Here is a 25,336-nt window from a genome sequence, read left to right as displayed (position 1 = left end):
CAAGACAAAGTACAGGCATAGAGACCGCGATATTTCAGCACCCTCTGCCACATACGCACGATAACCGGCGCAAAATGTGGGTGTGAGAGATGTCGCACATTAAACTTCCATAATCGACTTGCGCGGGGTTTAGTCGCCAACAGAGAATGAAAGCGGCAGACATACGCACAATGATCGGAAAAAATCACGGGGTGAACAGAGGAGTCCGTAAGACAGTGCTGTTTTTCACGAGAAACATAAATCCTATCGAGCCGACTCCTTCCCGTGGGGTAAAAGAAAGTAAATCCCACGTCCCGCGGGTGTAAATGACACCACGAGTCAATTAAATTCATCTCAGTCACGAGCGTCTGTAATTCTAGGCACTTATACGGCCGTGGCTCCTGATCTCTATCTTCCAGCACGCAGTTAAAATCTCCGCCCATGACTATAGGCAGGTGGGGGCCCCGTAAAAGGTGACAAATGTCACTACTATAAAACACACGGCGACGTGGCTGCCCGTCGGCACCAGAAGGGGCGTACACGTTAATATACCGTACGTTGTTGATCGTGCAAGCTACACCACGACCGTTAGGAATTGTAGCGACATTACTATAGTCATGACCAACACGAATTAAAATGGCAGTACCACAATTGCACTCGATATCAAAGTTCAAGAGTACTTGATAGCCCGGAATGGAGTGAAGTAGATCTAACACAACCTCCTGCAAAAACACTACGTCAGCAGCAATGTAATTTAAAAAACCCACAAAACTTGCAAACTTCACAGGCGACTCCAATTTATTAAGATTAATAGTAGCCACAACTGATGGAGGGCGTGCTACCATAGACAACAAGGAAAAACAAATTAAAACAAATTAGACGGCAGGAGGGGACCCACCCTCCTCCTCCATATCGTCGGCCCAGTCACAACGTTCAGACGGTGCAGCTAAAGTAGGCGGTCCGTGTGTGGGAGGTACAGACGCGGAATCCTGCGAAAGGGGACGCGTGCGACGCTGGGGGGTGTCTTCCGCCTTACGCTTAACCGAAAGTTGTGCCGGGTTCGGTGCCTGAGACGTCGGAGTGTCCATTGCAAGATTTACATCAGAGTGGTGCAACATTTCCTTTAACTGCTGTACAACCTGTTCCCGCCTGTCTGCCGACACACTTGTCGTAGGCGCTGGCTGACTGCTCGCCACAGGACGCTGTGGACGACGCCCCGTCGCAACCGACGGCCGTGATTCGACTACGGGGCGGGGCAAGGGCTTGTGCGCCGGCTTTTGCACAGATTTTTGTTTTTGTTTTGACTTCGGACGGGGAACCTGCTTCCATTCCGGAGACGGGCTGCGTTCTCCGCGAGAAAAAGACCGTGTGTCTAAAATCCGCGAGCTACTGGCACTGCGGAAGCGGTCAGTATTGCCACGCCTGTCCGTAACACTTTCACGCCTGGGCTTAGGTTCCTGTGAGGCAGGAGCTCCGTCCGGAACACCTTGAGGTACGGAATTAGATGGTGACGAATCCACCACAGCAACAGGGGGGGTAACCACCTGAACGGGTTCTGATCCGGTCCGCTCCGGAACTTCAGGCACACCCGGAGGCGGAATCGGTACAGTAGTGGCGGGAACTGACTGAGAAAGTACGGACAAGGTTGGAACAGAATCAGAACCGGCTGCAGTGGCATCGACATCCATCGCGACCGCAGCAACTAACGGCGTTTCCGTTTCCGCGGAACGTGCCGGTGAACGGGGAACACCTAACAACACGGCCGCGTACGACGCGTCGTCATCCTGCCCACGGGGCGGTAGCTGCACAGGGCGCCTACGCCTAGGACAATTTTGCCGAAAATGGTCTGTGGCATTGCAATGGGAACACGTTTGCGGCTGACCACTATACGAAATAAAAGCCCGGTGGCCGGCCATAACCAAAAACGAGGGAACGTGCTTCCTCACAATCATCTTTACACTACGGATACCGTTCTCAACCTGATATATATAAGCGGACGACCACTTTTCTTTCGTAATCGACAAAACTGTGCCATAAGGCATAAGGCTACGAGCTATTGTCTCATTCCTAGTATCAAATGGCAGATTGAATACCCGAACATTTCGAATACCAAATCCAGCATTCGACAGAGTAACATTACTAATAGTCCCATCACAGTGTTTGAATTTTCGTACACCACCGTTTTCACTTACGAGGCCATCGCACAATTCCGGACATTTCAATTCAACAAACAAAGAGTTCAAGAACGCGTCTAATTGCAATCCTAGCACTTCACTTTCAGGAATTTGCAAGTCATTTTTCATCCACGAATGAATTTCGAAAGCAGACGGACGGGTTACGTTTCTATCAAATTCGCACTGGATATTATTTTCTCGGTCTTCTGAATCCATGTGAACTTACAGTTCAGCTGACTACAGCAGCGAAGAAACAGTCACCGCGAAGAACCGTCGCCGACTGCGAAGCACACGTAAACACCGCCCGACACGCCGGAGCGAGCGCGCGATGTGTTCGGGCCCACGACTCCGAAGAAACTGGTGCCTAAAACCAGCGCCTTAGACCGCTCGGCCACGTTACCGTTGGGGCAGCAGCGGCAAAACGTTTCCTTTGTACTACAAAGATCACTTCGAAATGGAAGTATCTTGGCAATCGCCGTGCCATGTATTTCCACTGCTCTCCCACTGGAAGCGTCTCTTTAGGCCATCCACAGGAAGAAAAAGCCGTGCCCGCCGTATGGTAGCGACGCCACTTGTCTGTAGCTGTCGCAGTTAAGGAGACAGCGTCAAGAGACGTTTTCGTACCGTGACCAGGTTTCGAACCTGGGCCTTCCGTAACCACTAAAGTATCGTAGCTGTAACTGTCAGGCGGAGCTAGAATGCTCCATGTATCAAACATATGTGAGCTCAAGGAGGTTACACTTGAAGAAAAAGCGCCAGGTTAACGCGATCACAGCAAAACCGCCGGCAGCTACGGGATTCGAAACCGCGCCTACAGAGATACTGGTGCCTTAAACCAGCGCCTTAAAGCGCTCGGCCACGCTACATGCGCTGCTTGGTGCGCCAGTGTTCCTAGCATTTGTACAAACAGTGCACGCCACAGCTTCCTGTTCTGCTGGGACTGGCTGCTCATCCATCGCACTTCAAACAACTGCCCTTTTCGACTACAGAGAGCAGCGGACGTCTGCGCTCTGGGAGGCGACATTACGTGTTGGGGATGAAGTGGTAGTGCAAACTGCGGCCTGCGGAACACGAGTGAAAAAATCAACAGAGTACTGTCATTTCGAGTACTCGTCATTGCAACGGCAGCAAGGCAAAACTTTCAAAATTGCCGTGACCAGGATTCGAACCTGGGTTATTGCGGCCACAACGCAATGTCCTAACCACTAGACGATCACGGCCATGGCCACGGAGGCGCCCGCGAAGGCAGCTGGCTCGAATGCAAGTGGCGATACCCAGCAAAGCCTAGGCCAAGGTGTACGCCACAGCAGTGTCAGACACGGTCTCCATCACATGTATACGAGCAAATGAACGTGCCTGCGCTGTCAGGACACTAACTACAGTGGTTGGCTGCATTCACCTCCGTGGCAATGTCTTGCAGTCCTCCAAGCCTCTTGACTACAGGTACCGGTATGTGGCTCGATAACAAGTGGGTAGACGCCGCATCTCTCTCGCCGTCAGGTGTTGCCGCGAGTCATACTTAACGTAGCTTTCTGCACGCGTCAGCGTAGCGTCAGTCGAGCAAAGTCGAGACAAGTCGCATAAGAGGAGCAATAAAAACGCGCAATTCCGGTACCGGGAATCGAACCCGGGCCTCCTGGGTGAGAGCCAGGTATCCTAGCCACTAGACCACACCGGATAACGACGGCAGTGCTCTTTCCAGCGAACGCAGCAGCCACCGACGGTTAACTGACGACAACTGTAAAAAATCCACTCTCTCGCGTTATAGAACGGCGTGCTCCGGACGCATTTCGTGGAGACGAACGCCAGCAATGATGAGAGCAAAAGGTGCCTGAAAATCCTGTCGTTGCACCACGCACTGTTCTACGACAATTCACCAAGCAGACGCTCACGCCTTGTTCTGCTGTTTCCTTTGCGGGCAATGAGTGCATCTGCCTTCGACACAGGAAACATTACACGTTTGGCAGCTGTGGGATTCGAACCCACGCCTCCGAAGAGAATGGTGCCTGAAACCAGCGCCTTAGACCGCTCGGCCACGCTACCTACACAACACGCGCGTCACAAGAGCTGCGTCCCACCCCACGAGAGCACACCGCAACGGCACAAAAATGAGACGTAAAAAGTGGCAACTTTTTTTCTTTTTTTTTTGTAGATTTTGCCTTGAGCTCTCCAAGTTATGCCTTCTTCGGCGAGCTTCTTTAGCTATAAAATAAAACGGTGCTGCTTGCAAACAGAAAGGATTAATCGTTGTACTGTCCATTCAGCTGAAATCCGAAAACTCCTCCGTATGGTTCCTTGACCGTCGACGTCCTCCGGTAGACGTTGTGTTCAAGATGAAGTGATGGAATCGGAGAAACTGGATGGCTTTGAGGAAAGTTTCTTGTGGCTGTTGACCGCTAACGAAGCATCGAAGGAAAACTAAAATCCTCTTGAAGTGAAAGGGCAGGCCTATAATGACAGCAAAGCAGTAGCTTTGCGCCTACACGCCGTAAAATAAAAAATGAAAGAATAATAGCGCATGAGGCGCTGTCCACCTAAATTCAATAAAAGAAAGAATAAAATTTGAAAAAAAAAGAATAAAAAACCAAATACTGTCTGAGTTAGTCCTCTCAGTAACAGGGAACGAACACCCTTCACACGTCCCATAATATTATGTTCAAAATGCTTCGTGGCGGCCATTAAAATAAGTAATGAAAAAAGTCACAAAAATTAAAATCATCGACACATGTCAAAGGAATGAGTAGACTCCCGAACTTTCCGAACTGTCCGGCGGATAACGAGAAGGAAAACACAATCCACTCCGACGTGTGAAAAAGAAAGTAAAAAAAACTCGTTTCTTGAAGACCAAACAATCTCCGTGGCAACGCGGTGCGCAACGCATCCGTGAATGTACGCTGATGACGGAGGAACCAAAAGTTGTAAAAAATGAATAAAAACATAAAGAAATCACTAAATGACAGCAAAACACAAACACACACGAACACAGGATAAAACTGTGTTAAACTTTTCGTCGTCGTTTCCACGTTGCAGTCCGGCACAAGGGTAAGCATCGTACTTGTTCAATGATTCACTGTTTCACTGGTCCGGTAGTATTCAATTTGCATTAACTATGTATCCGGACCCGGAGACAATGCAAAACACAGAAGTAAGGAAAAGTCGCAGCAGTGAAGTGTTGATTACAACAGTTTGTCGTGGGCAAATGCGAGTGCAATTTGCAGAAAATTAGCAAAGAGTTGGTGATAGTCTTTCCTGGTTTTGGTAAGGTCATGTTGCGTAGACAAATAAACCAAAAAGGCATAGTCGCCCGTAAGTCGCAATTGCAGGAGGGCGTACACAGTGTGAGACACGATCCATGCAGTGGCGGCACGCTTCGTATGCGGATAAGGGTTGAAGTCCGGGATCAATGCCGTGTCCGCAGAAAAAGCGGCAGCGCTGGTCCGGTTGATAAGTGCGAGCATCCTGGCGGCAATGTTCCAAGTCGACCGTGACCTCAGGCACACGAAACGATGTTCTAAGGTGTCGTCTTGGCGACAGTCTTCACACAAGCTCGATGGAGATAAGTGAATGCGGCGCAGCTTTTCGTTGGTGGGGAGAATTCTGTTAACCACTTGGTACCAAAAGCTGCTGACGTCCACTGGCAGGAAGGGAGCATGAACGTGAGCCCACACCGTCCTCCACGCAGATCGCGGGTAGCGCGCCTCCATCTTATTACCGACTGGCCGTCCTCTGAGTCCCTGGTAGACACGTTTCACAGTCCGTGTGCGATGGTCGAGTACGTCGGCGTCGAGATAACTTTTTTGAATGAAGTATTCTCGAACATAACGCAGCTGAAACGGGATGGTAGTCGGGTCGAGAGGTGCTGCTTGAGATAGAGGCCGATGAATAGTGAACAGAACAGCTGTGGGGCTCGACGGATCCTGTTCAATGGTGACGCTCGTCCGATGAAGGAGCAACGCTGCGGCTTTCATAGCAAATGAATGAGCCCGAGCCCACCCTGTTCGCGCGGTAAAGTACATGTTTCGTAAGACACCTTGAAAATATGTCCCCGCCACAATAGCCAATAGACTGCCTGTGTTATGGCTCTGCCCAAATTCTTGGGTACCTGAAATAACTGTGCGAGGTACCAGGCTTTGCTGAGCAAGAAAACATTTATTAAAATCACCCGCTGTGTTAATGCGAGGGTGCGAGTAGCGGACAGGCTAGCCATAGCTCGTATGCCATTTAAGACAATACGCCAGTTGTAGGACGCAGTCTGTAACAGATTGGCTTGAAAGCGAACTCCCAAAATTTTGTGTTCCTGCTTTACTGTAAACCATGGGCGTTTGAAGCCACGTGTCGCTGCATAAATAGGAAGAAAAACCGTCTTACGGGTATTGATGCTCGCACCGGATGCACGTTCATACTGTGTAAGAACTGCGCGTATTGTAGCAAAGTCGGTAGCCGAGGACACCAAGAGGCCAAGGTCGTCAGCATAAGCGCGACAAACGTGCTTCTCATTCCCAATACGTATTCCCCTACAAACACTGTGCAACTTACGCAACAAAGGATCTAAGGAAATAGCGTAAAGCGCCATTGACAGAGGGCACCCTTGTTTGACTGAACAGCAGAGCGGAACAGGTTCCGATAAAAGTCCATTGATACTAATCCGTGAGGTGGAATTTTTGAAAAGGTTAAAAATCATAGTTATATACTTTACACCGAAACCAAACTTCTGGAGCACTCGCCGGAGATATAGGTGGCTAACTCTGTCAAAAGCCATTGCAAAATCGATGGATAAAATGCCAAAAGGAATCCTATTCGTCGAAGCATAGGCAATGGCATCTCGGTATGTCGACACAGCACCATAGAGAGTGCGTTGAGGCACTGCACAGTATTGAAAGGGACTAATCAGTTTTTTCATGACCAGCTTCAAGCGGGAGGAGACACATTTGGTGAAGAGTTTGTAATCACCATTAAGAAGGGTGATTGGTCTAAGATTGCACAGTTTCCTGGTGACCGGAACCTTTGGAACCAAGACCACAATACCTTCCAGGAAGGACGCAGGGACATCCACACCATTTAAAATTTCATTAAAAACGTCAGTCAGGGCAGAGCCAAACAAGTGCCAAAAATGCAGATAAAATTCCGGTGGCAACCCATCAGCGCCCGGTGATTTGTTCTGGGAACACAGTTTTAAGATATCACCCACTTCGTCCACGGTAAAGTTTTCTGTGAGGCGACGGCGATCCGCTACGGATAAGATGTATGGAACGTCGTGGAGAAGCTCGGAAATCGCGGCAGCATCAGTGTATTTCTCACTGAAAAGTTCGATGAAGTGACGGTGGGCCTCGGCAAGAATTGCCGCCTGGCTATTAAGCCGCGCACCGTCAGCTGATTCCAGCTCTGTGACGTAACGTCGCTTTGCGCGCCGGCGTTCGCGCAGCTGATGAAACACGGAAGGCGCTTCATCAGCCAGCGCCCCGGGGGCTCGGCTCCGTACGACAGATATGCGCAACGATTCCCTTTTCAAAGCCAGAAGACGGAGTTTTATACGCCGAATTGTTGCCATCCGAAGAGCGGGATTATTTGTGTGCAGGTGGATGGCATCAGTTAAACAGGTTTCATAAAATTGCAATGTAGAACGCTCCCAGTGAGCAACATTCTGACTAAACTCCAAGAGGGTCTTGCGTAATGCCGGCTTAACAAATTCTACCCACCAAGACAAAGTACAGGCATAGAGACCGCGATATTTCAGCACCCTCTGCCACATACGCACGATAACCGGCGCAAAATGTGGGTGTGAGAGATGTCGCACATTAAACTTCCATAATCGACTTGCGCGGGGTTTAGTCGCCAACAGAGAATGAAAGCGGCAGACATACGCACAATGATCGGAAAAAATCACGGGGTGAACAGAGGAGTCCGTAAGACAGTGCTGTTTTTCACGAGAAACATAAATCCTATCGAGCCGACTCCTTCCCGTGGGGTAAAAGAAAGTAAATCCCACGTCCCGCGGGTGTAAATGACACCACGAGTCAATTAAATTCATCTCAGTCACGAGCGTCTGTAATTCTAGGCACTTATACGGCCGTGGCTCCTGATCTCTATCTTCCAGCACGCAGTTAAAATCTCCGCCCATGACTATAGGCAGGTGGGGGCCCCGTAAAAGGTGACAAATGTCACTACTATAAAACACACGGCGACGTGGCTGCCCGTCGGCACCAGAAGGGGCGTACACGTTAATATACCGTACGTTGTTGATCGTGCAAGCTACACCACGACCGTTAGGAATTGTAGCGACATTACTATAGTCATGACCAACACGAATTAAAATGGCAGTACCACAATTGCACTCGATATCAAAGTTCAAGAGTACTTGATAGCCCGGAATGGAGTGAAGTAGATCTAACACAACCTCCTGCAAAAACACTACGTCAGCAGCAATGTAATTTAAAAAACCCACAAAACTTGCAAACTTCACAGGCGACTCCAATTTATTAAGATTAATAGTAGCCACAACTGATGGAGGGCGTGCTACCATAGACAACAAGGAAAAACAAATTAAAACAAATTAGACGGCAGGAGGGGACCCACCCTCCTCCTCCATATCGTCGGCCCAGTCACAACGTTCAGACGGTGCAGCTAAAGTAGGCGGTCCGTGTGTGGGAGGTACAGACGCGGAATCCTGCGAAAGGGGACGCGTGCGACGCTGGGGGGTGTCTTCCGCCTTACGCTTAACCGAAAGTTGTGCCGGGTTCGGTGCCTGAGACGTCGGAGTGTCCATTGCAAGATTTACATCAGAGTGGTGCAACATTTCCTTTAACTGCTGTACAACCTGTTCCCGCCTGTCTGCCGACACACTTGTCGTAGGCGCTGGCTGACTGCTCGCCACAGGACGCTGTGGACGACGCCCCGTCGCAACCGACGGCCGTGATTCGACTACGGGGCGGGGCAAGGGCTTGTGCGCCGGCTTTTGCACAGATTTTTGTTTTTGTTTTGACTTCGGACGGGGAACCTGCTTCCATTCCGGAGACGGGCTGCGTTCTCCGCGAGAAAAAGACCGTGTGTCTAAAATCCGCGAGCTACTGGCACTGCGGAAGCGGTCAGTATTGCCACGCCTGTCCGTAACACTTTCACGCCTGGGCTTAGGTTCCTGTGAGGCAGGAGCTCCGTCCGGAACACCTTGAGGTACGGAATTAGATGGTGACGAATCCACCACAGCAACAGGGGGGGTAACCACCTGAACGGGTTCTGATCCGGTCCGCTCCGGAACTTCAGGCACACCCGGAGGCGGAATCGGTACAGTAGTGGCGGGAACTGACTGAGAAAGTACGGACAAGGTTGGAACAGAATCAGAACCGGCTGCAGTGGCATCGACATCCATCGCGACCGCAGCAACTAACGGCGTTTCCGTTTCCGCGGAACGTGCCGGTGAACGGGGAACACCTAACAACACGGCCGCGTACGACGCGTCGTCATCCTGCCCACGGGGCGGTAGCTGCACAGGGCGCCTACGCCTAGGACAATTTTGCCGAAAATGGTCTGTGGCATTGCAATGGGAACACGTTTGCGGCTGACCACTATACGAAATAAAAGCCCGGTGGCCGGCCATAACCAAAAACGAGGGAACGTGCTTCCTCACAATCATCTTTACACTACGGATACCGTTCTCAACCTGATATATATAAGCGGACGACCACTTTTCTTTCGTAATCGACAAAACTGTGCCATAAGGCATAAGGCTACGAGCTATTGTCTCATTCCTAGTATCAAATGGCAGATTGAATACCCGAACATTTCGAATACCAAATCCAGCATTCGACAGAGTAACATTACTAATAGTCCCATCACAGTGTTTGAATTTTCGTACACCACCGTTTTCACTTACGAGGCCATCGCACAATTCCGGACATTTCAATTCAACAAACAAAGAGTTCAAGAACGCGTCTAATTGCAATCCTAGCACTTCACTTTCAGGAATTTGCAAGTCATTTTTCATCCACGAATGAATTTCGAAAGCAGACGGACGGGTTACGTTTCTATCAAATTCGCACTGGATATTATTTTCTCGGTCTTCTGAATCCATGTGAACTTACAGTTCAGCTGACTACAGCAGCGAAGAAACAGTCACCGCGAAGAACCGTCGCCGACTGCGAAGCACACGTAAACACCGCCCGACACGCCGGAGCGAGCGCGCGATGTGTTCGGGCCCACGACTCCGAAGAAACTGGTGCCTAAAACCAGCGCCTTAGACCGCTCGGCCACGTTACCGTTGGGGCAGCAGCGGCAAAACGTTTCCTTTGTACTACAAAGATCACTTCGAAATGGAAGTATCTTGGCAATCGCCGTGCCATGTATTTCCACTGCTCTCCCACTGGAAGCGTCTCTTTAGGCCATCCACAGGAAGAAAAAGCCGTGCCCGCCGTATGGTAGCGACGCCACTTGTCTGTAGCTGTCGCAGTTAAGGAGACAGCGTCAAGAGACGTTTTCGTACCGTGACCAGGTTTCGAACCTGGGCCTTCCGTAACCACTAAAGTATCGTAGCTGTAACTGTCAGGCGGAGCTAGAATGCTCCATGTATCAAACATATGTGAGCTCAAGGAGGTTACACTTGAAGAAAAAGCGCCAGGTTAACGCGATCACAGCAAAACCGCCGGCAGCTACGGGATTCGAAACCGCGCCTACAGAGATACTGGTGCCTTAAACCAGCGCCTTAAAGCGCTCGGCCACGCTACATGCGCTGCTTGGTGCGCCAGTGTTCCTAGCATTTGTACAAACAGTGCACGCCACAGCTTCCTGTTCTGCTGGGACTGGCTGCTCATCCATCGCACTTCAAACAACTGCCCTTTTCGACTACAGAGAGCAGCGGACGTCTGCGCTCTGGGAGGCGACATTACGTGTTGGGGATGAAGTGGTAGTGCAAACTGCGGCCTGCGGAACACGAGTGAAAAAATCAACAGAGTACTGTCATTTCGAGTACTCGTCATTGCAACGGCAGCAAGGCAAAACTTTCAAAATTGCCGTGACCAGGATTCGAACCTGGGTTATTGCGGCCACAACGCAATGTCCTAACCACTAGACGATCACGGCCATGGCCACGGAGGCGCCCGCGAAGGCAGCTGGCTCGAATGCAAGTGGCGATACCCAGCAAAGCCTAGGCCAAGGTGTACGCCACAGCAGTGTCAGACACGGTCTCCATCACATGTATACGAGCAAATGAACGTGCCTGCGCTGTCAGGACACTAACTACAGTGGTTGGCTGCATTCACCTCCGTGGCAATGTCTTGCAGTCCTCCAAGCCTCTTGACTACAGGTACCGGTATGTGGCTCGATAACAAGTGGGTAGACGCCGCATCTCTCTCGCCGTCAGGTGTTGCCGCGAGTCATACTTAACGTAGCTTTCTGCACGCGTCAGTCGAGCAAAGTCGAGACAAGTCGCATAAGAGGAGCAATAAAAACGCGCAATTCCGGTACCGGGAATCGAACCCGGGCCTCCTGGGTGAGAGCCAGGTATCCTAGCCACTAGACCACACCGGATAACGACGGCAGTGCTCTTTCCAGCGAACGCAGCAGCCACCGACGGTTAACTGACGACAACTGTAAAAAATCCACTCTCTCGCGTTATAGAACGGCGTGCTCCGGACGCATTTCGTGGAGACGAACGCCAGCAATGATGAGAGCAAAAGGTGCCTGAAAATCCTGTCGTTGCACCACGCACTGTTCTACGACAATTCACCAAGCAGACGCTCACGCCTTGTTCTGCTGTTTCCTTTGCGGGCAATGAGTGCATCTGCCTTCGACACAGGAAACATTACACGTTTGGCAGCTGTGGGATTCGAACCCACGCCTCCGAAGAGAATGGTGCCTGAAACCAGCGCCTTAGACCGCTCGGCCACGCTACCTACACAACACGCGCGTCACAAGAGCTGCGTCCCACCCCACGAGAGCACACCGCAACGGCACAAAAATGAGACGTAAAAAGTGGCAACTTTTTTTCTTTTTTTTTTGTAGATTTTGCCTTGCGCTCTCCAAGTTATGCCTTCTTCGGCGAGCTTCTTTAGCTATAAAATAAAACGGTGCTGCTTGCAAACAGAAAGGATTAATCGTTGTACTGTCCATTCAGCTGAAATCCGAAAACTCCTCCGTATGGTTCCTTGACCGTCGACGTCCTCCGGTAGACGTTGTGTTCAAGATGAAGTGATGGAATCGGAGAAACTGGATGGCTTTGAGGAAAGTTTCTTGTGGCTGTTGACCGCTAACGAAGCATCGAAGGAAAACTAAAATCCTCTTGAAGTGAAAGGGCAGGCCTATAATGACAGCAAAGCAGTAGCTTTGCGCCTACACGCCGTAAAATAAAAAATGAAAGAGTAATAGCGCATGAGGCGCTGTCCACCTAAATTCAATAAAAGAAAGAATAAAATTTGAAAAAAAAAGAATAAAAAACCAAATACTGTCTGAGTTAGTCCTCTCAGTAACAGGGAACGAACACCCTTCACACGTCCCATAATATTATGTTCAAAATGCTTCGTGGCGGCCATTAAAATAAGTAATGAAAAAAGTCACAAAAATTAAAATCATCGACACATGTCAAAGGAATGAGTAGACTCCCGAACTTTCCGAACTGTCCGGCGGATAACGAGAAGCAAAACACAATCCACTCCGACGTGTGAAAAAGAAAGTAAAAAAAACTCGTTTCTTGAAGACCAAACAATCTCCGTGGCAACGCGGTGCGCAACGCATCCGTGAATGTACGCTGATGACGGAGGAACCAAAAGTTGTAAAAAATGAATAAAAACATAAAGAAATCACTAAATGACAGCAAAACACAAACACACACGAACACAGGATAAAACTGTGTTAAACTTTTCGTCGTCGTTTCCACGTTGCAGTCCGGCACAAGGGTAAGCATCGTACTTGTTCAATGATTCACTGTTTCACTGGTCCGGTAGTATTCAATTTGCATTAACTATGTATCCGGACCCGGAGACAATGCAAAACACAGAAGTAAGGAAAAGTCGCAGCAGTGAAGTGTTGATTACAACAGTTTGTCGTGGGCAAATGCGAGTGCAATTTGCAGAAAATTAGCAAAGAGTTGGTGATAGTCTTTCCTGGTTTTGGTAAGGTCATGTTGCGTAGACAAATAAACCAAAAAGGCATAGTCGCCCGTAAGTCGCAATTGCAGGAGGGCGTACACAGTGTGAGACACGATCCATGCAGTGGCGGCACGCTTCGTATGCGGATAAGGGTTGAAGTCCGGGATCAATGCCGTGTCCGCAGAAAAAGCGGCAGCGCTGGTCCGGTTGATAAGTGCGAGCATCCTGGCGGCAATGTTCCAAGTCGACCGTGACCTCAGGCACACGAAACGATGTTCTAAGGTGTCGTCTTGGCGACAGTCTTCACACAAGCTCGATGGAGATAAGTGAATGCGGCGCAGCTTTTCGTTGGTGGGGAGAATTCTGTTAACCACTTGGTACCAAAAGCTGCTGACGTCCGCTGGCAGGAAGGGAGCATGAACGTGAGCCCACACCGTCCTCCACGCAGATCGCGGGTAGCGCGCCTCCATCTTATTACCGACTGGCCGTCCTCTGAGTCCCTGGTAGACACGTTTCACAGTCCGTGTGCGATGGTCGAGTACGTCGGCGGCGAGATAACTTTTTTGAATGAAGTATTCTCGAACATAACGCAGCTGAAACGGGATGGTAGTCGGGTCGAGAGGTGCTGCTTGAGATAGAGGCCGATGAATAGCGAACAGAACAGCTGTGGGGCTCGACGGATCCTGTTCAATGGTGACGCTCGTCCGATGAAGGAGCAACGCTGCGGCTTTCATAGCAAATGAATGAGCCCGAGCCCACCCTGTTCGCGCGGTAAAGTACATGTTTCGTAAGACACCTTGAAAATATGTCCCCGCCACAATAGCCAATAGACTGCCTGTGTTATGGCTCTGCCCAAATTCTTGGGTACCTGAAATAACTGTGCGAGGTACCAGGCTTTGCTGAGCAAGAAAACATTTATTAAAATCACCCGCTGTGTTAATGCGAGGGTGCGAGTAGCGGACAGGCTAGCCATAGCTCGTATGCCATTTAAGACAATACGCCAGTTGTAGGACGCAGTCTGTAACAGATTGGCTTGAAAGCGAACTCCCAAAATTTTGTGTTCCTGCTTTACTGTAAACCATGGGCGTTTGAAGCCACGTGTCGCTGCATAAATAGGAAGAAAAACCGTCTTACGGGTATTGATGCTCGCACCGGATGCACGTTCATACTGTGTAAGAACTGCGCGTATTGTAGCAAAGTCGGTAGCCGAGGACACCAAGAGGCCAAGGTCGTCAGCATAAGCGCGACAAACGTGCTTCTCATTCCCAATACGTATTCCCCTACAAACACTGTGCAACTTACGCAACAAAGGATCTAAGGAAATAGCGTAAAGCGCCATTGACAGAGGGCACCCTTGTTTGACTGAACAGCAGAGCGGAACAGGTTCCGATAAAAGTCCATTGATACTAATCCGTGAGGTGGAATTTTTGAAAAGGTTAAAAATCATAGTTATATACTTTACACCGAAACCAAACTTCTGGAGCACTCGCCGGAGATATAGGTGGCTAACTCTGTCAAAAGCCATTGCAAAATCGATGGATAAAATGCCAAAAGGAATCCTATTCGTCGAAGCATAGGCAATGGCATCTCGGTATGTCGACACAGCACCATAGAGAGTGCGTTGAGGCACTGCACAGTATTGAAAGGGACTAATCAGTTTTTTCATGACCAGCTTCAAGCGGGAGGAGACACATTTGGTGAAGAGTTTGTAATCACCATTAAGAAGGGTGATTGGTCTAAGATTGCACAGTTTCCTGGTGACCGGAACCTTTGGAACCAAGACCACAATACCTTCCAGGAAGGACGCAGGGACATCCACACCATTTAAAATTTCATTAAAAACATCAGTCAGGGCAGAGCCAAACAAGTGCCAAAAATGCAGATAAAATTCCGGTGGCAACCCATCAGCGCCCGGTGATTTGTTCTGGGAACACAGTTTTAAGATATCACCCACTTCGTCCACGGTAAAGTTTTCTGTGAGGCGACGGCGATCCGCTACGGATAAGACGTATGGAACGTCGTGGAGAAGCTCGGAAATCGCGGCAGCATCAGTGTATTTCTCACTGAAAAGTTCGATGAAGTGACGGTGGGCCTCGGCAAGAATTGCCGCCTGGCTATTAAGCCGCGCACCGTCAGCTGATTCCAGCTCTGTGACGTAACGTCGCTTTGCGCGCCGGCGTTCGCGCAGCTGATGAAACACGGAAGGCGCTTCATCAGCCAGCGCCCCGGGGGCTCGGCTCCGTACGACAGATATGCGCAACGATTCCCTTTTCAAAGCCAGAAGACGGAGTTTTATACGCCGAATTGTTGCCATCCGAAGAGCGGGATTATTTGTGTGCAGGTGGATGGCATCAGTTAAACAGGTTTCATAAAATTGCAATGTAGAACGCTCCCAGTGAGCAACATTCTGACTAAACTCCAAGAGGGTCTTGCGTAATGCCGGCTTAACAAATTCTACCCACCAAGACAAAGTACAGGCATAGAGACCGCGATATTTCAGCACCCTCTGCCACATACGCACGATAACCGGCGCAAAATGTGGGTGTGAGAGATGTCGCACATTAAACTTCCATAATCGACTTGCGCGGGGTTTAGTCGCCAACAGAGAATGAAAGCGGCAGACATACGCACAATGATCGGAAAAAATCACGGGGTGAACAGAGGAGTCCGTAAGACAGTGCTGTTTTTCACGAGAAACATAAATCCTATCGAGCCGACTCCTTCCCGTGGGGTAAAAGAAAGTAAATCCCACGTCCCGCGGGTGTAAATGACACCACGAGTCAATTAAATTCATCTCAGTCACGAGCGTCTGTAATTCTAGGCACTTATACGGCCGTGGCTCCTGATCTCTATCTTCCAGCACGCAGTTAAAATCTCCGCCCATGACTATAGGCAGGTGGGGGCCCCGTAAAAGGTGACAAATGTCACTACTATAAAACACACGGCGACGTGGCTGCCCGTCGGCACCAGAAGGGGCGTACACGTTAATATACCGTACGTTGTTGATCGTGCAAGCTACACCACGACCGTTAGGAATTGTAGCGACATTACTATAGTCATGACCAACACGAATTAAAATGGCAGTACCACAATTGCACTCGATATCAAAGTTCAAGAGTACTTGATAGCCCGGAATGGAGTGAAGTAGATCTAACACAACCTCCTGCAAAAACACTACGTCAGCAGCAATGTAATTTAAAAAACCCACAAAACTTGCAAACTTCACAGGCGACTCCAATTTATTAAGATTAATAGTAGCCACAACTGATGGAGGGCGTGCTACCATAGACAACAAGGAAAAACAAATTAAAACAAATTAGACGGCAGGAGGGGACCCACCCTCCTCCTCCATATCGTCGGCCCAGTCACAACGTTCAGACGGTGCAGCTAAAGTAGGCGGTCCGTGTGTGGGAGGTACAGACGCGGAATCCTGCGAAAGGGGACGCGTGCGACGCTGGGGGGTGTCTTCCGCCTTACGCTTAACCGAAAGTTGTGCCGGGTTCGGTGCCTGAGACGTCGGAGTGTCCATTGCAAGATTTACATCAGAGTGGTGCAACATTTCCTTTAACTGCTGTACAACCTGTTCCCGCCTGTCTGCCGACACACTTGTCGTAGGCGCTGGCTGACTGCTCGCCACAGGACGCTGTGGACGACGCCCCGTCGCAACCGACGGCCGTGATTCGACTACGGGGCGGGGCAAGGGCTTGTGCGCCGGCTTTTGCACAGATTTTTGTTTTTGTTTTGACTTCGGACGGGGAACCTGCTTCCATTCCGGAGACGGGCTGCGTTCTCCGCGAGAAAAAGACCGTGTGTCTAAAATCCGCGAGCTACTGGCACTGCGGAAGCGGTCAGTATTGCCACGCCTGTCCGTAACACTTTCACGCCTGGGCTTAGGTTCCTGTGAGGCAGGAGCTCCGTCCGGAACACCTTGAGGTACGGAATTAGATGGTGACGAATCCACCACAGCAACAGGGGGGGTAACCACCTGAACGGGTTCTGATCCGGTCCGCTCCGGAACTTCAGGCACACCCGGAGGCGGAATCGGTACAGTAGTGGCGGGAACTGACTGAGAAAGTACGGACAAGGTTGGAACAGAATCAGAACCGGCTGCAGTGGCATCGACATCCATCGCGACCGCAGCAACTAACGGCGTTTCCGTTTCCGCGGAACGTGCCGGTGAACGGGGAACACCTAACAACACGGCCGCGTACGACGCGTCGTCATCCTGCCCACGGGGCGGTAGCTGCACAGGGCGCCTACGCCTAGGACAATTTTGCCGAAAATGGTCTGTGGCATTGCAATGGGAACACGTTTGCGGCTGACCACTATACGAAATAAAAGCCCGGTGGCCGGCCATAACCAAAAACGAGGGAACGTGCTTCCTCACAATCATCTTTACACTACGGATACCGTTCTCAACCTGATATATATAAGCGGACGACCACTTTTCTTTCGTAATCGACAAAACTGTGCCATAAGGCATAAGGCTACGAGCTATTGTCTCATTCCTAGTATCAAATGGCAGATTGAATACCCGAACATTTCGAATACCAAATCCAGCATTCGACAGAGTAACATTACTAATAGTCCCATCACAGTGTTTGAATTTTCGTACACCACCGTTTTCACTTACGAGGCCATCGCACAATTCCGGACATTTCAATTCAACAAACAAAGAGTTCAAGAACGCGTCTAATTGCAATCCTAGCACTTCACTTTCAGGAATTTGCAAGTCATTTTTCATCCACGAATGAATTTCGAAAGCAGACGGACGGGTTACGTTTCTATCAAATTCGCACTGGATATTATTTTCTCGGTCTTCTGAATCCATGTGAACTTACAGTTCAGCTGACTACAGCAGCGAAGAAACAGTCACCGCGAAGAACCGTCGCCGACTGCGAAGCACACGTAAACACCGCCCGACACGCCGGAGCGAGCGCGCGATGTGTTCGGGCCCACGACTCCGAAGAAACTGGTGCCTAAAACCAGCGCCTTAGACCGCTCGGCCACGTTACCGTTGGGGCAGCAGCGGCAAAACGTTTCCTTTGTACTACAAAGATCACTTCGAAATGGAAGTATCTTGGCAATCGCCGTGCCATGTATTTCCACTGCTCTCCCACTGGAAGCGTCTCTTTAGGCCATCCACAGGAAGAAAAAGCCGTGCCCGCCGTATGGTAGCGACGCCACTTGTCTGTAGCTGTCGCAGTTAAGGAGACAGCGTCAAGAGACGTTTTCGTACCGTGACCAGGTTTCGAACCTGGGCCTTCCGTAACCACTAAAGTATCGTAGCTGTAACTGTCAGGCGGAGCTAGAATGCTCCATGTATCAAACATATGTGAGCTCAAGGAGGTTACACTTGAAGAAAAAGCGCCAGGTTAACGCGATCACAGCAAAACCGCCGGCAGCTACGGGATTCGAAACCGCGCCTACAGAGATACTGGTGCCTTAAACCAGCGCCTTAAAGCGCTCGGCCACGCTACATGCGCTGCTTGGTGCGCCAGTGTTCCTAGCATTTGTACAAACAGTGCACGCCACAGCTTCCTGTTCTGCTGGGACTGGCTGCTCATCCATCGCACTTCAAACAACTGCCCTTTTCGACTACAGAGAGCAGCGGACGTCTGCGCTCTGGGAGGCGACATTACGTGTTGGGGATGAAGTGGTAGTGCAAACTGCGGCCTGCGGAACACGAGTGAAAAAATCAACAGAGTACTGTCATTTCGAGTACTCGTCATTGCAACGGCAGCAAGGCAAAACTTTCAAAATTGCCGTGACCAGGATTCGAACCTGGGTTATTGCGGCCACAACGCAATGTCCTAACCACTAGACGATCACGGCCATGGCCACGGAGGCGCCCGCGAAGGCAGCTGGCTCGAATGCAAGTGGCGATACCCAGCAAAGCCTAGGCCAAGGTGTACGCCACAGCAGTGTCAGACACGGTCTCCATCACATGTATACGAGCAAATGAACGTGCCTGCGCTGTCAGGACACTAACTACAGTGGTTGGCTGCATTCACCTCCGTGGCAATGTCTTGCAGTCCTCCAAGCCTCTTGACTACAGGTACCGGTATGTGGCTCGATAACAAGTGGGTAGACGCCGCATCTCTCTCGCCGTCAGGTGTTGCCGCGAGTCATACTTAACGTAGCTTTCTGCACGCGTCAGCGTAGCGTCAGTCGAGCAAAGTCGAGACAAGTCGCATAAGAGGAGCAATAAAAACGCGCAATTCCGGTACCGGGAATCGAACCCGGGCCTCCTGGGTGAGAGCCAGGTATCCTAGCCACTAGACCACACCGGATAACGACGGCAGTGCTCTTTCCAGCGAACGCAGCAGCCACCGACGGTTAACTGACGACAACTGTAAAAAATCCACTCTCTCGCGTTATAGAACGGCGTGCTCCGGACGCATTTCGTGGAGACGAACGCCAGCAATGATGAGAGCAAAAGGTGCCTGAAAATCCTGTCGTTGCACCACGCACTGTTCTACGACAATTCACCAAGCAGACGCTCACGCCTTGTTCTGCTGTTTCCTTTGCGGGCAATGAGTGCATCTGCCTTCGACACAGGAAACATTACACGTTTGGCAGCTGTGGGATTCGAACCCACGCCTCCGAAGAGAATGGTGCCTGAAACCAGCGCCTTAGACCGCTCGGCCACGCTACCTACACAACACGCGCGTAACAAGAGCTGCGTCCCACCCCACGAGAGCACACCGCAACGGCACAAAAATGAGACGTAAAAAGTGGCAACTTTTTTTCTTTTTTTTTTGTAGATTTTGCCTTGCGCTCTCCAAGTTATGCCTTCTTCGGCGAGCTTCTTTAGCTATAAAATAAAACGGTGCTGCTTGCAAACAGAAAGGATTAATCGTTGTACTGTCCATTCAGCTGAAATCCGAAAACTCCTCCGTATGGTTCCTTGACCGTCGACGTCCTCCGGTAGACGTTGTGTTCAAGATGAAGTGATGGAATCGGAGAAACTGGATGGCTTTGAGGAAAGTTTCTTGTGGCTGTTGACCGCTAACGAAGCATCGAAGGAAAACTAAAATCCTCTTGAAGTGAAAGGGCAGGCCTATAATGACAGCAAAGCAGTAGCTTTGCGCCTACACGCCGTAAAATAAAAAATGAAAGAATAATAGCGCATGAGGCGCTGTCCACCTAAATTCAATAAAAGAAAGAATAAAATTTGAAAAAAAAAGAATAAAAAACCAAATACTGTCTGAGTTAGTCCTCTCAGTAACAGGGAACGAACACCCTTCACACGTCCCATAATATTATGTTCAAAATGCTTCGTGGCGGCCATTAAAATAAGTAATGAAAAAAGTCACAAAAATTAAAATCATCGACACATGTCAAAGGAATGAGTAGACTCCCGAACTTTCCGAACTGTCCGGCGGATAACGAGAAGCAAAACACAATCCACTCCGACGTGTGAAAAAGAAAGTAAAAAAAACTCGTTTCTTGAAGACCAAACAATCTCCGTGGCAACGCGGTGCGCAACGCATCCGTGAATGTACGCTGATGACGGAGGAACCAAAAGTTGTAAAAAATGAATAAAAACATAAAGAAATCACTAAATGACAGCAAAACACAAACACACACGAACACAGGATAAAACTGTGTTAAACTTTTCGTCGTCGTTTCCACGTTGCAGTCCGGCACAAGGGTAAGCATCGTACTTGTTCAATGATTCACTGTTTCACTGGTCCGGTAGTATTCAATTTGCATTAACTATGTATCCGGACCCGGAGACAATGCAAAACACAGAAGTAAGGAAAAGTCGCAGCAGTGAAGTGTTGATTACAACAGTTTGTCGTGGGCAAATGCGAGTGCAATTTGCAGAAAATTAGCAAAGAGTTGGTGATAGTCTTTCCTGGTTTTGGTAAGGTCATGTTGCGTAGACAAATAAACCAAAAAGGCATAGTCGCCCGTAAGTCGCAATTGCAGGAGGGCGTACACAGTGTGAGACACGATCCATGCAGTGGCGGCACGCTTCGTATGCGGATAAGGGTTGAAGTCCGGGATCAATGCCGTGTCCGCAGAAAAAGCGGCAGCGCTGGTCCGGTTGATAAGTGCGAGCATCCTGGCGGCAATGTTCCAAGTCGACCGTGACCTCAGGCACACGAAACGATGTTCTAAGGTGTCGTCTTGGCGACAGTCTTCACACAAGCTCGATGGAGATAAGTGAATGCGGCGCAGCTTTTCGTTGGTGGGGAGAATTCTGTTAACCACTTGGTACCAAAAGCTGCTGACGTCCGCTGGCAGGAAGGGAGCATGAACGTGAGCCCACACCGTCCTCCACGCAGATCGCGGGTAGCGCGCCTCCATCTTATTACCGACTGGCCGTCCTCTGAGTCCCTGGTAGACACGTTTCACAGTCCGTGTGCGATGGTCGAGTACGTCGGCGGCGAGATAACTTTTTTGAATGAAGTATTCTCGAACATAACGCAGCTGAAACGGGATGGTAGTCGGGTCGAGAGGTGCTGCTTGAGATAGAGGCCGATGAATAGCGAACAGAACAGCTGTGGGGCTCGACGGATCCTGTTCAATGGTGACGCTCGTCCGATGAAGGAGCAACGCTGCGGCTTTCATAGCAAATGAACGAGCCCGAGCCCACCCTGTTCGCGCGGCAGAGTACATGTTTCGTAAGACACCTTGAAAATATGTCCCCGCCACAATAGCCAATAGACTGCCTGTGTTATGGCTCTGCCCAAATTCTTGGGTACCTGAAATAACTGTGCGAGGTACCAGGCTTTGCTGAGCAAGAAAACATTTATTAAAATCACCCGCTGTGTTAATGCGAGGGTGCGAGTAGCGGACAGGCTAGCCATAGCTCGTATGCCATTTAAGACAATACGCCAGTTGTAGGACGCAGTCTGTAACAGATTGGCTTGAAAGCGAACTCCCAAAATTTTGTGTTCCTGCTTTACTGTAAACCATGGGCGTTTGAAGCCACGTGTCGCTGCATAAATAGGAAGAAAAACCGTCTTACGGGTATTGATGCTCGCACCGGATGCACGTTCATACTGTGTAAGAACTGCGCGTATTGTAGCAAAGTCGGTAGCCGAGGACACCAAGAGGCCAAGGTCGTCAGCATAAGCGCGACAAACGTGCTTCTCATTCCCAATACGTATTCCCCTACAAACACTGTGCAACTTACGCAACAAAGGATCTAAGGAAATAGCGTAAAGCGCCATTGACAGAGGGCACCCTTGTTTGACTGAACAGCAGAGCGGAACAGGTTCCGATAAAAGTCCATTGATACTAATCCGTGAGGTGGAATTTTTGAAAAGGTTAAAAATCATAGTTATATACTTTACACCGAAACCAAACTTCTGGAGCACTCGCCGGAGATATAGGTGGCTAACTCTGTCAAAAGCCATTGCAAAATCGATGGATAAAATGCCAAAAGGAATCCTATTCGTCGAAGCATAGGCAATGGCATCTCGGTATGTCGACACAGCACCATAGAGAGTGCGTTGAGGCACTGCACAGTATTGAAAGGGACTAATCAGTTTTTTCATGACCAGCTTCAAGCGGGAGGAGACACATTTGGTGAAGAGTTTGTAATCACCATTAAGAAGGGTGATTGGTCTAAGATTGCACAGTTTCCTGGTGACCGGAACCTTTGGAACCAAGACCACAATACCTTCCAGGAAGGACGCAGGGACATCCACACCATTTAAAATTTCATTAAAAACGTCAGTCAGGGCAGAGCCAAACAAGTGCCAAAAATGCAGATAAAATTCCGGTGGCAACCCATCAGCGCCCGGTGATTTGTTCTGGGAACACAGTTTTAAGATATCACCCACTTCGTCCACGGTAAAGTTTTCTGTGAGGCGACGGCGATCCGCTACGGATAAGACGTATGGAACGTCGTGGAGAAGCTCGGAAATCGCGGCAGCATCAGTGTATTTCTCACTGAAAAGTTCGATGAAGTGACGGTGGGCCTCGGCAAGAATTGCCGCCTGGCTATTAAGCCGCGCACCGTCAGCTGATTCCAGCTCTGTGACGTAACGTCGCTTTGCGCGCCGGCGTTCGCGCAGCTGATGAAACACGGAAGGCGCTTCATCAGCCAGCGCCCCGGGGGCTCGGCTCCGTACGACAGATATGCGCAACGATTCCCTTTTCAAAGCCAGAAGACGGAGTTTTATACGCCGAATTGTTGCCATCCGAAGAGCGGGATTATTTGTGTGCAGGTGGATGGCATCAGTTAAACAGGTTTCATAAAATTGCAATGTAGAACGCTCCCAGTGAGCAACATTCTGACTAAACTCCAAGAGGGTCTTGCGTAATGCCTGCTTAACAAATTCTACCCACCAAGACAAAGTACAGGCATAGAGACCGCGATATTTCAGCACCCTCTGCCACATACGCACGATAACCAGCGCAAAATGTGGGTGTGAGAGATGTCGCACATTAAACTTCCATAATCGACTTGCGCGGGGTTTAGTCGCCAACAGAGAATGAAAGCGGCAGACATACGCACAATGATCGGAAAAAATCACGGGGTGAACAGAGGAGTCCGTAAGACAGTGCTGTTTTTCACGAGAAACATAAATCCTATCGAGCCGACTCCTTCCCGTGGGGTAAAAGAAAGTAAATCCCACGTCCCGCGGGTGTAAATGACACCACGAGTCAATTAAATTCATCTCAGTCACGAGCGTCTGTAATTCTAGGCACTTATACGGCCGTGGCTCCTGATCTCTATCTTCCAGCACGCAGTTAAAATCTCCGCCCATGACTATAGGCAGGTGGGGGCCCCGTAAAAGGTGACAAATGTCACTACTATAAAACACACGGCGACGTGGCTGCCCGTCGGCACCAGAAGGGGCGTACACGTTAATATACCGTACGTTGTTGATCGTGCAAGCTACACCACGACCGTTAGGAATTGTAGCGACATTACTATAGTCATGACCAACACGAATTAAAATGGCAGTACCACAATTGCACTCGATATCAAAGTTCAAGAGTACTTGATAGCCAGGAATGGAGTGAAGTAGATCTAACACAACCTCCTGCAAAAACACTACGTCAGCAGCAATGTAATTTAAAAAACCCACAAAACTTGCAAACTTCACAGGCGACTCCAATTTATTAAGATTAATAGTAGCCACAACTGATGGAGGGCGTGCTACCATAGACAACAAGGAAAAACAAATTAAAACAAATTAGACGGCAGGAGGGGACCCACCCTCCTCCTCCATATCGTCGGCCCAGTCACAACGTTCAGACGGTGCAGCTAAAGTAGGCGGTCCGTGTGTGGGAGGTACAGACGCGGAATCCTGCGAAAGGGGACGCGTGCGACGCTGGGGGGTGTCTTCCGCCTTACGCTTAACCGAAAGTTGTGCCGGGTTCGGTGCCTGAGACGTCGGAGTGTCCATTGCAAGATTTACATCAGAGTGGTGCAACATTTCCTTTAACTGCTGTACAACCTGTTCCCGCCTGTCTGCCGACACACTTGTCGTAGGCGCTGGCTGACTGCTCGCCACAGGACGCTGTGGACGACGCCCCGTCGCAACCGACGGCCGTGATTCGACTACGGGGCGGGGCAAGGGCTTGTGCGCCGGCTTTTGCACAGATTTTTGTTTTTGTTTTGACTTCGGACGGGGAACCTGCTTCCATTCCGGAGACGGGCTGCGTTCTCCGCGAGAAAAAGACCGTGTGTCTAAAATCCGCGAGCTACTGGCACTGCGGAAGCGGTCAGTATTGCCACGCCTGTCCGTAACACTTTCACGCCTGGGCTTAGGTTCCTGTGAGGCAGGAGCTCCGTCCGGAACACCTTGAGGTACGGAATTAGATGGTGACGAATCCACCACAGCAACAGGGGGGGTAACCACCTGAACGGGTTCTGATCCGGTCCGCTCCGGAACTTCAGGCACACCCGGAGGCGGAATCGGTACAGTAGTGGCGGGAACTGACTGAGAAAGTACGGACAAGGTTGGAACAGAATCAGAACCGGCTGCAGTGGCATCGACATCCATCGCGACCGCAGCAACTAACGGCGTTTCCGTTTCCGCGGAACGTGCCGGTGAACGGGGAACACCTAACAACACGGCCGCGTACGACGCGTCGTCATCCTGCCCACGGGGCGGTAGCTGCACAGGGCGCCTACGC

General features: G+C 50.1%; 9 non-coding genes across 9 annotated transcripts; all 9 read right to left on the bottom strand.

Annotated features, from left to right (window-relative positions):
- Positions 1 to 3,301: 3,301 nt before the first annotated feature.
- Trnah-gug (transfer RNA histidin (anticodon GUG)) lies at positions 3,302 to 3,373 on the bottom strand. Its single transcript has one exon. It is a non-coding gene; the product is annotated as a tRNA-His (tRNA).
- Positions 3,374 to 3,759: 386 nt separating this feature from the next.
- Trnae-cuc (transfer RNA glutamic acid (anticodon CUC)) lies at positions 3,760 to 3,831 on the bottom strand. Its single transcript has one exon. It is a non-coding gene; the product is annotated as a tRNA-Glu (tRNA).
- Positions 3,832 to 4,114: 283 nt separating this feature from the next.
- Trnal-cag (transfer RNA leucine (anticodon CAG)) lies at positions 4,115 to 4,196 on the bottom strand. The gene has a single exon. It is a non-coding gene; the product is annotated as a tRNA-Leu (tRNA).
- A 6,954-nt stretch (positions 4,197 to 11,150) lies between these two features.
- Positions 11,151 to 11,222, bottom strand: Trnah-gug (transfer RNA histidin (anticodon GUG)). The gene has a single exon. It is a non-coding gene; the product is annotated as a tRNA-His (tRNA).
- Positions 11,223 to 11,597: 375 nt separating this feature from the next.
- Positions 11,598 to 11,669, bottom strand: Trnae-cuc (transfer RNA glutamic acid (anticodon CUC)). The gene has a single exon. It is a non-coding gene; the product is annotated as a tRNA-Glu (tRNA).
- A 283-nt stretch (positions 11,670 to 11,952) lies between these two features.
- On the bottom strand, positions 11,953 to 12,034 carry Trnal-cag (transfer RNA leucine (anticodon CAG)). The gene has a single exon. It is a non-coding gene; the product is annotated as a tRNA-Leu (tRNA).
- A 6,954-nt stretch (positions 12,035 to 18,988) lies between these two features.
- On the bottom strand, positions 18,989 to 19,060 carry Trnah-gug (transfer RNA histidin (anticodon GUG)). Its single transcript has one exon. It is a non-coding gene; the product is annotated as a tRNA-His (tRNA).
- A 386-nt stretch (positions 19,061 to 19,446) lies between these two features.
- Trnae-cuc (transfer RNA glutamic acid (anticodon CUC)) lies at positions 19,447 to 19,518 on the bottom strand. The gene has a single exon. It is a non-coding gene; the product is annotated as a tRNA-Glu (tRNA).
- Positions 19,519 to 19,801: 283 nt separating this feature from the next.
- On the bottom strand, positions 19,802 to 19,883 carry Trnal-cag (transfer RNA leucine (anticodon CAG)). The gene has a single exon. It is a non-coding gene; the product is annotated as a tRNA-Leu (tRNA).
- Positions 19,884 to 25,336: the final 5,453 nt, after the last annotated feature.

Source organism: Schistocerca serialis, chromosome 1 (assembly GCF_023864345.2).
Source record: "Schistocerca serialis cubense isolate TAMUIC-IGC-003099 chromosome 1, iqSchSeri2.2, whole genome shotgun sequence".
Classification (NCBI taxonomy): Eukaryota; Metazoa; Arthropoda; class Insecta; order Orthoptera; family Acrididae; genus Schistocerca; species Schistocerca serialis.
Note: the sequence above shows the minus strand (reverse complement) of the source record. Positions and strands in the feature narration are given on the sequence as shown.